This window comes from Bombus affinis, chromosome 8, assembly GCF_024516045.1.
Source record: "Bombus affinis isolate iyBomAffi1 chromosome 8, iyBomAffi1.2, whole genome shotgun sequence".
Classification (NCBI taxonomy): domain Eukaryota; kingdom Metazoa; phylum Arthropoda; class Insecta; order Hymenoptera; family Apidae; genus Bombus; species Bombus affinis.
Window position 1 is genome coordinate 8153962 of NC_066351.1, and position 12267 is coordinate 8166228.

At 33.0% G+C, this 12267-nt stretch overlaps 1 protein-coding gene across 7 annotated transcripts in view; it reads right to left on the reverse strand.

Moving 5' to 3' along the window:
* Positions 1 to 12267, reverse strand: part of LOC126919700 (uncharacterized) — a 76225-nt gene that overhangs the window by 54751 nt on the left and 9207 nt on the right. The window lies entirely within an intron of this gene.

Genomic DNA, 12267 nt, shown 5'->3' on the forward strand with positions numbered 1-12267 from the left:
GCATACCACTTTTTACATATGTTATTCAAAGATAAATTAAAAAATAACAAATGTAAGAACTAACAACACATTGCATGGATTAGGCAAAGTAATATAAAAATTTATCACATTTTCCACGATACACGCCATGACGATTCGAGTATTCAGTGAACTTTTTTTGATCCTACGCTTACGAATAGCGACTGTGCGAAGTGCTCTTACGTTAGAAAGAAATAGTTGGGCTGCGTTCTATATAGAAACTGTGTCCGATTTCGAAACAACGAGCACGCGTTTCAGGAATAAAAAGCAGCAACTCGAACCATTGCTAAATCGAAAAACAGGGAGCAGTGACATCAAACGTGACTAGCGAATTCTGTGGAATCGTAGCATGTTTTCAGCTGGCCAAACGTATTCTGCACTCGCGGTTTTAGCGTTTGTTTTGTTCTTCAGAGAAATATACGAAACAAGTGAAACTGGTACAAAACATAACACAAGCACGAGCTACGAAATAAGAATAGTTAACTGCAAGTATAGCGTCGCGCAAATCGCACCCTACGGCGTTACAATGTCGTTAATTTTGATTGTACGCATAATAAGCTCATATTGCGGTAATTCGCGACGGCTTTCTAATCCGTAAATGTTTGTTGAATTAACGGACAGGGATAACTAGATTCCACTTAACTGCCTTGGTAAAACATCGAATAAAATAGGTGTAGAAGTAAACAATGTAAATAAATCTGTCAAAGCAAGTTTAAAATAAGGAAAACGACGTTGGAAGCGCGTCGAATTTCAGTCTAACTGTACTAGAACCGAACATTCCTTAAACATAAAAGTTTTTGCGCTCACTTTCAGATCGGAGTAACGAATCAAAACATAAATGTTTCCGCGAAAACAAAGAAACTTGAATAAATCTTGCGAAACTGCAGTGAAACTAATCGTTTTACTGTGTAAGGTGTAATTACTACTGTGCATATTAGATATTTAAATTTTATAAAGAAATAAAATTGATTGTATAAAGAAGAACAATATAATTTTTATTTTACGATTTCAGTAAGTAGCATGTGTATGCGTATGTTATGTATTTATATATAGGATATAAAAAATATTTCACTGCATAATTCAAAACAAACAAAATGTTAAGAGAATCTATATATATTTTTATTTTTACAAATTTATTTAGAGCTATAAATGTGTAAAATATATTATTGTAAATCACGTTAAAATCATGGAAAATACAACAGACACTAATGACAAAATATAATTTGTTCATTAAATCTTGATAATAATCTTAATAATAATGTACTCTCAAACGTGAAATTATTTAAATTGCATACTAAGAATAAGGTTTCTGACATATGCACAGTTCTCTCGTTATCGCGATACGAGGAATTAGCTACATTTCTTGCCTACAGTAGACCGTTAATTGACAATTATGAAAATAGCTACTGTCGGAAAAAAGTGAAAAAGACTAATCTATGCATTCAAAGAATATTTATCGGCGTGCAGCACGAGACAAGAACAATACCCATTAAAGTGCATTCCACAGGCACAACTCAAGGCCTGCCGTGCAAAATTGCAAGGCATTTTTAAGAAGCCTACGTAAGTCTCGTGACCCCAAGTATATTCTTACGTGCGTGAGTATAGCTCATAGCCGATAAAGAATATGAGTTTGATGTTATCATGTTTCAATTAAAAGCTGGATTAGATTGAAAGCAACTAAATTATTAGTTGCAAATTATAAAACGTTTTTCAAAACATTTACATACTAATTACTGTATACAACTATGACATATATAATATGTAATTAACTTTAGATAATTATTAACATATCTAAAAAGAATAATTTTGTCGAGTGGAATGTTAAATTTTATATAAAATAAATATTACTAGAAAGAGAGAGAGAGAGAATGACTTAAGAGTAACTTCAGTTAAACTGTTATTATTTCATCATCACTTACATTCATTTTTAATAAGCTATTTATCTTCTAAAACGCATGTAATATACGAATAAGCAATCGCCTGCAATTAACAGAAAAAATTACAAGAATAATGCTCCTAGAACAAAAACGTTCTCTCACTCCATCACATTAACTTCAACTGACTAATTTATTTATTACAACATAAACTAGTCTATTAGCTTTTTCTTTAACTGAATTGTGTCTGACTAAGTACGAGTTAGAGACAAATGAGAAAATAGCACGAACTAAACAGATTTATCCTCTAACCACATTGTCTAACTGTTATGAGCATAAAAGCTTGCAAATATCATGGTTAATAATATATTATGTCCGTAAATTAAGAATATCAACAGTTAGCAGCTACGACAGTCCTATCTTTCATTATTAATTTTATTAGATCTTATAGTATCAAAGAAAAAAAGCGCATACAGCACAATATTCACTTGCTGTACTAGATGTATGCGTGATGATGTACAATAGTTGTAAACCAAATTAAGAGACAATATATACTTATCTATATAGTGATACAAGCTTAAGAATTCTTTGTTTCAAAGTGTATCATATTAAGAGTCAATTAATTAGGAATTATGAGAAGTTATGAAGATTAATGAAAGAATAATATAAAAATTTAAAATACACGTGAAGCATAAATAAATATTCAAATTCATGTGAAAGAAGGTTGACCACATTTATCTTAGTGATCGTTCATAGTGTTAACAAAACTGACACAGTTATGCAAATTCATATCTTCCTGGTCACGATTGAAAAATTAACCTGAACAGAGATTTGTTTCGCCTATTATCATGCATTTATGGGAAATTTAAGGATAAATAAATGCAGTAGAAGTATATAGATAATGCAAAATTATATAAATCTAATACTATCTCGAACCAATTAGAGGTAAATTGAGGACTCGAGCAAAAACAACATTCCAAGCCAATAACTTTTCTCTATATTATATGATGGAAGGAATTACGTGGGAGACCGAAGAAGTTGAGTTGAAACAAGTTTTCCAGACAACGGCTGTGACCGAGAAAAAGAAGAAGGTGACGTGGTGCATTGCTTGGCGACTTTCCGTGCCGGTCAGCCGATCGAGTCACGAGAGTTGCACGATGCGCTACGTGCTACGTGGCATCTCGACGTTGTATCTCGGGATTCGATTCAAGGACTTGCAGCGTGTTAAAGTTCACCACGCTCTCGGAGTCTCGCAAGAGCTATACTATCCTGGGTGCAAGAAATGCATCGCACGTTGCACCACGATCGACGAGTAAAACGTTTGCCATCTTCTCACGTGACCGATACTCCTTAGTACTCGCGTCGTTATTATCTTAAAGCCAATTAGAAGCACCTGAGAAATAGGGATAACTGCATTCTGATTCATCGTAAGCCGGAGCTACTACCACTGTCAGTGCATCGTACTTCACGATCGTTGGAATTCTTCTCCTTTATCTGATGTTTGTTACGGGAACGTCCAGAAGGTCTGTTTGCGAATTGGAAAACGTAGAGAGCTGAGAGGCTTTTCTCACGAAAGGTCATCTGTAGCGAATTCAAAATGGCTCATGAACGTTGCTGATTGTAATTGGCTCGCTCGCGGCTAATTCTATAACTGATAATTCACGGTCAGACAAAGTTCTCTTTCGTCGAGTTACAAGAAGATTTATTAATTTGATAAATCTGAAAGTAGCTTAAAATTAGATCAAAGGATTTTTCGTTTCAAGTTACCCGAATTGCTCTAAAATTATTTCTGGAATTTATATTTTAACGTAAAGGAGGTTTATCTGAATCTAACAGTTCTTCGGTTTGCACGGATATATATTTTATATACGTGTCGCAATTTATTTTATTCGGTAAAATTTAGTAAAATAAATTGAGGCATATATATAAAATACATTTCCGTACAAACCGGAGGACTGTTATATTAGATCCAGATATGTTTTCTTTACATACGTACAAACTCCTAATTACTAAACTACAGACTTCTCGAGCTGTTCTGAAAGTTGTTTGTCAACTTACATTTTAAAATACAAATGCTTTTTCGTTTCAAAGATTAAACGAAAAATTTTATCGATCTTATAATCCTGCCTTTGGATAAATATTTTTAAGAACTACTTGAAGATGTAGATGTTTAAACCTTGATAACGAGACTTCCTAATCCATGTTTACCAATATTTTCTTTTTTAGTTTTTAATACCACCTTCTTGATAACAATCTATGCGTATCTACCATATTTACGAGACAAAATGGTAAAATATATGAAGCAAGCAGGCAGTAATGTTGACGTTGTAAAACCATGATTCTGCAACCCTTAACTCTTCAGATATGCATATGCAATCTCTGCCTCTCTCTCGCCTTTTTATTCGCCCTCTGATAATGTTCCGGTTTTCAGGATGAAACTTGCCTATTCGCCGATGTCCTATTCGTTTTCATAATTGTTCTGAAATTTACGACCTATCAAACTCAATATGACATCTGAAGTTAACGTTCTTATAGCGACTCCGTGATTTATAATTGGTCGTAAACTTAATAAAGAGACACATATCCATAAATTTTACTTTAAATACTTCTTAGATCTCTAATAGCTTCTGAACCCATCTGTTTCCGTAATTACAATTTAGATTTTTTTAAGATATATGGAATTTTTTTAAGTATGCTATTTTCAGACATACGATATATTGAAATCAAATTTACTGATTTAATTAATGAGTGAACTTATTACAAATTCGTCTTTTTAATATTCGTTTTCCTATAATTTCGAAATTTGTTAATCCAAGTATACTACTTCGCAGTAGGAACTTAATTATGACGTTACTAAAATTGCTATCAAATCGTAATTATACATATGTATATGGATCTCATGAACATTGTTCTTAAGAATCGAAAGGCAAGCTCGTACGCGAGCCGTACAATTTTTCACGGTAGAAATTAAACGCTGACCAAGACAGTAATAATTTATGTAATCTCATTCGACGCTGCATGCAACGAGAACTTTGTAATAAGCCACGATCCGCATTGGAGTCGACTGTCTTAATTGCTAAACCGTTGATTACTGCTATACCGTAATACATTCTAAATCATCGCGTCGACGGCTCATTTGTATCTTTGTACGTATTACCAGTAGTGGAACAATGTCTTGCAATCACACTGATTCGAAAAATTGCAAACGAACGTAGCCAACAGTGATTCAGAAGAGTAGTAAAATAAATATGCACGCTGCAAATGTAAGCTTGTCATGATTGCCTCTCATTTAAACAAACTAAACGTCAAAAACATTTATGTATAACTTATATGTAACGAATATATACATAACGTTTTAATGTATCATAGACCATTACCAGTAAAAAAAAATGCATGTATCGGACAAGAAATGACATGAGGAGATAATACTAATCCCTTCATGTTAATTAAGAGTATGAAGTGAGTATCCTGTCACTATTGTTGTATGTAGACAAGATAAAATATATAGATAAGATGTTAGGGAAGAACTTCCTGAGAATATAGAAACATCTATCACGATCTATTTACTATACAAAAATATAACCATTTTTGAGTCTAATGTAAAAACGTTTCCCTGATACGAATCTATATCTATATAAGATTTCTTTTCTTATTTTTACTCAAAGAATACACCGACACGACTTTATAAAATAGTCTTAAGATATCCTATGAATATGTACATAGTTAAATAGATTCACTTACGAAGACATTACTCATTACGTCTAACATTCACAAGGAGTAGTACGAATATTACACAATATGAGACTATTGATAATCGACAGTGACAAACAGGGTCAGAATGAAAGGAATGGTCTGTAAGCGCGGAGAAGTGGTTCGAGCAAATCGTGGGTGTAATGGTATCCGGTAGTAATATAACGGCAATATATGGGAGCGTTCTTATTTTTGTAGTTTCGCGTCACGGCTTGTCGCGGAATGGAATAATTCTCGCCAGCAAGCAAGATCAAGGGAATCTGGTTTTCTTAAGCAGTAGGTGCAGTTTCAAGTGTATTCGTGCTTATCTGAACGCATTGCCGTATTTGCATGAAACCGTGGCGTATGTTAGCCGCCGCTTCGTCTCGTGACGAAGAGTACGATAGGAAAACGGCTCCAGTCATTGTGCTCGCTTTAGAACACCGCCACAGATCTTATCCTTTAATCACGACCGACCCGCATAAATGGATTCTTAGATTCCAATCGTCGCGTTCTTTCGCTAGCCGGCTATTATGCATCCTGAACAATTGCGTTTACACGTAGAGGCGTCAATGCACGGGAATGATTTTTTCACGGGACCGAGAATTGCGGTGAAACGTCGAATAGAAAGCTGTCTGGTTTCTACAGCCTTTGATATGTGTAATTAACAATTTCACGTTAAGATCTCATATAACAAATTTTTTATACATATAGTGGATATTCATCGGTATTTCATTTTAGTATGATACTTGTGTATCTCTCAGTTCAACAGTAAAGAAAATTGAAAGTGGACTGCTGGATAATTTGGTCAATGTCACCTCTACGAAAGTTTAACTTTCTCTCAAAGAAATTCTACACTGCAATGAAGGTATACGTTTCTCAGAAAGAAACAAAGTTAAATAGCGGAACCTTGACTTCTTACTCGTTCCGTAGGTTATATACCGCGCAGTTGTACTTTCTTAGTGGTTAATGAGTTGCATTGTGCATTTATTAATCAAATGGCACATATGATTATTAGTTCTATAATGATTTATCAAAGACGCAAAAAGATTTCCATAAGAAAGCTGTTTATTGTAATGAGGGGAACTTAATAGAATATTTGAATTATAAGATGCATTTAATAACGTACATACATACAATATATGTATGTATGATATGTATGTTGAAATAATAAATTATCTATAAAACGAATTATGTACATCGTTCATTGGATGCAGCCGACATTACAGTTACTTTGTAATGACAAAGATCGTCTAATAAATTTTCTACCAATGTGTTTTACCATAGCATGTTTTACTCTATAACCGCGTGCTCTGCATGTATGAAATTCATTAATCATAGTTTAACCTGCTTTCGCGGCGTTGCACCGATATTTTAAAATCATTTGATCCGTATGATATATACGTTTAACAAATATTCACCTTGGTGAGGGAAAGGTTATTAAAGCACGAGCGTACTTGACACACGAATTTATGCTACATCAACAAGTTTATGATATCGTTTCGGTTAACCACGCACACAATCTTCTTTCTATACTTGCTTCTACTATTTTATGCACATTCATCACCTCTCGCCCGTTTCTTTCACCCTCTCACTGTTCTAATATCCACTGGTTCTGCAAGTAAAAACTGACCGGCACCATACACTTTAAACTGTCCCCTACTTAATTGAGAAATAAGAGACAATTTTCCACCTGTTAAGGTATCGCAAACCTTCGTCCACTAGGAAAAATGCGTTCGTAAAAAAAAAGATTATAAGCCGGTTTCTGATCATTTAATTGATCATAGACCTAGCATCGGCCGAATTTGGTTTCATGTTTTTATTGATTAGATAATGAGTTCTTGGCAGAATCCTGAAATGAGCGATCGACGCGTTTTTCTTTATCATTATTATAATATATTTAATATATTCGATATATATATTCATATATTTGATATATACACATATTAAATATATGTCATTTATTATTGTAAGTTAATCTATTTATAAAATATTTGAATTTCAATAATTATTTATACAACATAAAAAGAAATGAATTAAACAGAATACAGGCAATACAGGTTAATAATCTAGTGATTACGTGACATCGTTGCGACAAGATTTGCAAACATGTTCTCGCATGTCGTACACCTTCAATTTTCATTGCATATGTAAATGTGTAATACATGGGAAAGCATAGTAACAGAACACTTGTCTATTTAGGTTGAGTGTCATTTGCCCAGGATTACTTAAAGATTTGCAATTAATATTTGACAACATATATTTATTTGGATTTAGAACATCGAACCTATCATAACTTACTAACCGAATCGCTTTCTATGTCACATTTATCGAAATGTTTTCGTGAATCGTAAACGTAAATCAGGAAATAGGAAAATTAAGGAAATAGTAAACCTTGGAATTTGAAATACATATCCTAAACTGAGAATGAACTGTTTTTGCATATTCACTTTCTCTGCCCTCGTTTTCCTAATTTCAAGAAAAAAAAAAAATAATGATATTCGAAAGTTATCGTCTTAATTTAAACTTACATGTAAACTTAATTAAACGAAAGTTTTACAAAAATATTATAAATTATTGTCTTACATTTAATTAATCCTGATATTCTCTTCAGGCTTACACGACTCTAAATTAAATTTATATTTCAACAAATATTGTTAAAACAGATAGAAATACAAATTAAAAGAGAAAAATTTATTGTTAATGAACAGTATCGCAATTCTTCCAACATGTAACCATTTACTCGGGCAAATGTTAAAACAAGACAATCGGTGACAAATAATAACGGAGAGCGTGGGTGTGAATTTTTCAAATGCCCCAGAGATTACTCATTGTCTTTCCCTCTTTGTTCGCCTGCTAAGCTAGGCATGATTGCATCTTTACATTCAAGGATGACTGGAATATATAAGCACGACATGCACGAGTGGTGATCGTTCGACCCGAAGTCTCGACTTGTTGACTGCATTCGAAGCCGGTTGAAAGATACATAGTACAATACGTACATACATATATCGAATGACGTTAAAAGCTCAACTGCTGGAAAATAGTAGTACAAGATACATTTGGAAATAAGAGATTGATAAAAATACCAAATTTATGATTCATGGTTAAAATGCGACAATGTAAAAGAACTATTCTGATTCAAAATTCATGTTCCATATCTTAAAACGATATAAAAGCAACATACAATTTTTATGTAATCATGTAAAAGTATTACCGAATGATATCAAACTTAATATACTCGGATACTTAATATACTTCGTTAATTATATAAATGTTCTAATGAATAGGAATGGTGCACAAATATTTTTTCTAACCACTGTATATAAATATTCTTCGATAAAAATGACCGAATCTTAAAAATAAATTCACATATCTTCTTTTTTTAATTGACGTATCTTTCTATATAAAGTAACAGTGAAAGGAAAATGAAAGTCAAACTTGTTGAGGTGTTTTATGGAAACTTTAAAAGTGTACGAGTTTTAACTTCGTCGTTTTAATGAACCTTAGGAAAATCGGTACGGCTACAGGAAACTAGAGAGCACTTAAACGTGTACGAAGACGAACAAGGAGATGCACGTAATCTCTCAATTTCTCTCAAAGAGAAGCGTTATAAGATCTATCTTACGACAGTCCTTTTTTTTACACTACCAAGTGGCACATTCTCGTCGCCAAGAATGGACAACGTTGTAACGAAACTCGTCAATCGACGTCCCTCTGCGTCCTTTCGATCGCGTGTTTCTATTTTACTTAGCATTTGATATTTGCCAATGTTACGAAACTTTACGGTTTCACCCGCATATCTATTTGCGTGCAGTAAAATTCATGCGCTCATTGGAAATGAACAACGCTTGTATAGTTCGAACTGTTTCAATCACATTTTGTCGCAATGTACAAAAGTTAGAGTTGCTTCATAATAATTGGATGTATAGTTTCTGAAGAAAAATAAATATTATCTGAAGCGATAACGTCATTAGAGATCTAATTAATACGTAATTATATCTAATAATAATATTTAATTCTATTTTAAAAGTGTTGAATACCTAATATGGCCTGTATTTTATTCCGAAAGTATAATTGAGAAACCGCTATAAAAAACTTTGAAAGGTTATTTAAGAAATTTTGAGTAAAAACCACGCAAATATGCAGCCTACTGTTAATATTGAGGTAGTTGAAATAGAAAATTTAATATCTTCCTGCCGCGAATTTATTTCGCTGTGTCTTTCAACCGAAAGGGCACATCATGAGTACTTATTACAAAACTGACAATAAGTTGGAAGTAAATGATATCTCATATTCTCTTGTCTTCTCTTAATTTCTTACCATTTATTAAGTTTATAGTTTTATGATAGTAGTAAAACTTTAAAATCCTTTAACTACCTATATAAGTATGAAGAATCTGATTTATGCTCGTGTCACTCTTTTTCCTTATAATGGACCTCCAAGCAGTTTCTCAAAGTTTTTGTATCGATATTTGTACTTATTTACTCTATCTACGTTCTACCTATATATCTCTTAATAATTCAATTTTAATTGCGTGACGTAGCAGAGAATTTTTTCTTTTATTAGAGCAATTTGGATCTCCGTAAAAAGATTTCATAGTGGTATGGCCAATTTAATGCTAGTCACGTTTATGATATCGTTCGTTTTATTCAAGTGAAATCATTTTTAATTATTTCCTCTTAAATGGATTCCAATAATCACTAAGATTGCAATGTGACACCATTTAGCTGGGTGTAAGAAACTAGGATATTAACTCGGTCCGTCTTAAACGCGGGTGTCAGCACCTGTTACTTATGAACCAATAGACGGTCTTTAACAGAACGTTAAATTCAAGGCGGCAAAGTAGGACCGCATTCCGACCAACAAGGAGTCAAGTGTCGTGCAACTTATAAGTGGCCAATAAGTGTAATTACTTATGTAGGCTTAGACTAAGGTCGACCTAGAAAACCGGACAATATTAATCATTTCAGAATCCTGATCATGCGAATACTAGGTATATATGAAAATATACGTGTTTGCAAGCGAGACGTGCAAGAATTTTCGTATAATTGCATATGCATGATTAACGTATTTATTTCTTTAAGCTATATAGATATATAGATGAGAAAAAAAGACACTTTAATAGCGTCATTATTGTTTGCTACAAGATATGACATTGACTTATGCGAAATAAGCTAGCTTTCAACTTTACCTATTCGATTATACGTATACACTACGTAAGTGCATAGCTCTCTGTGCACTTGAAAAATGGTTAAGCAGCACGTGCTTGCTTAACTTGTAGATACTGACGCCGATGAATTTTGCATCTTGCGCTATTATACAGGTTTTCTCCTAATAAAAAATTAAACAGAGGCAATCTAATTAATCAAATTTGGTAGATGTTTTAAAGATGTTCTATAAACTATGTCTATGATACTTTATAAGCAAAATAAATCTCTACATAAGTTTCATTTCTGTAGTTGAAAAAATGTCTTTCCTTAAAATATTGGAAAATCATAATTTTTAAATTTACATCGTATAATTTAACAAATTACTACCAGTGGCATTAAAAATTCTAAGACACTATTTTTAACTTTCTTATTATGTTCAATTCCTTACTCATATTCCTTACGTACACATATGCAAGTTCCAAGAATATTTTTTTAGCCGGTATTCTTTGAACTTTTTCTATGGTCAGGTTCGGACCATTCCAGACAAAGGTATCGAAGTCTTTTGACCAAAAACGACGCGAGTACGAACGTCTCATATGATTCATGTATATTTCATCGTGTTCACGACGAACGCGACAGCAAATCTATACGTTCCCTTGCCTTAGAGAGACAGAATGTGCTTGGCCGGTGCACGTGACTATGCCCGGCGCAATGTGTTTCGCGTCACGTGCCTCGGACAGTGCACCGACTGCCACGCTCTCGTGCACGTGAATTCTGCATAAAGGAGCAACGGTATCGACACTTTTATAGCTGGAGAACAGAAATCAGGTCTGTCCAAGCTCGCGCCACTTGTCAATCGGATTAATAACATCCGTTGCAATGCCTTAACCTTTCGTGTAATTAAGGTATATTTCTTTAACACTATAGCTACTGAAACATTGATCTTTCCTTTTTTTGTTAGTTATGAACGATAGCTGACATGAATGCAGGCTGATGAACGCAGGTGTTTTAGACAAAGTTAAAATATTGATTTTTATTGAGATAGAAATATGATTATATATAGCTAATTATTTTCATTATACCATTTTAATCTGAATGTTTTATGTATAAATATATCTAGGTATATAGTATGAGTCTGTGGTTTTAATGTTAATACAAGTAATATTAAATTTTATTGCATTAACACTAAATATAACATTAAATATATAACAAAAAATATAATATTTAAAATCAGACAAATTTTTAGAGAATTGGTTTGAAATCGAGATTAGCATTGTTGTTTCTTTGGTGAAATTAATAATGTTATGCAAGTGTTATGAATTTTTATTAGATAAACAGTCAAATGATAGTGATAAATTGATGTTTGCGATTATGTTATGCAATAAGAGTAATGAGAAAGAATGTTACTAACGCAGTATGTCTAGTTTAATTTTAGTTAAATGCAATATACTGTTGGTTTAAGATTAAGAAAAATAAGAAAGTACATTAGTATT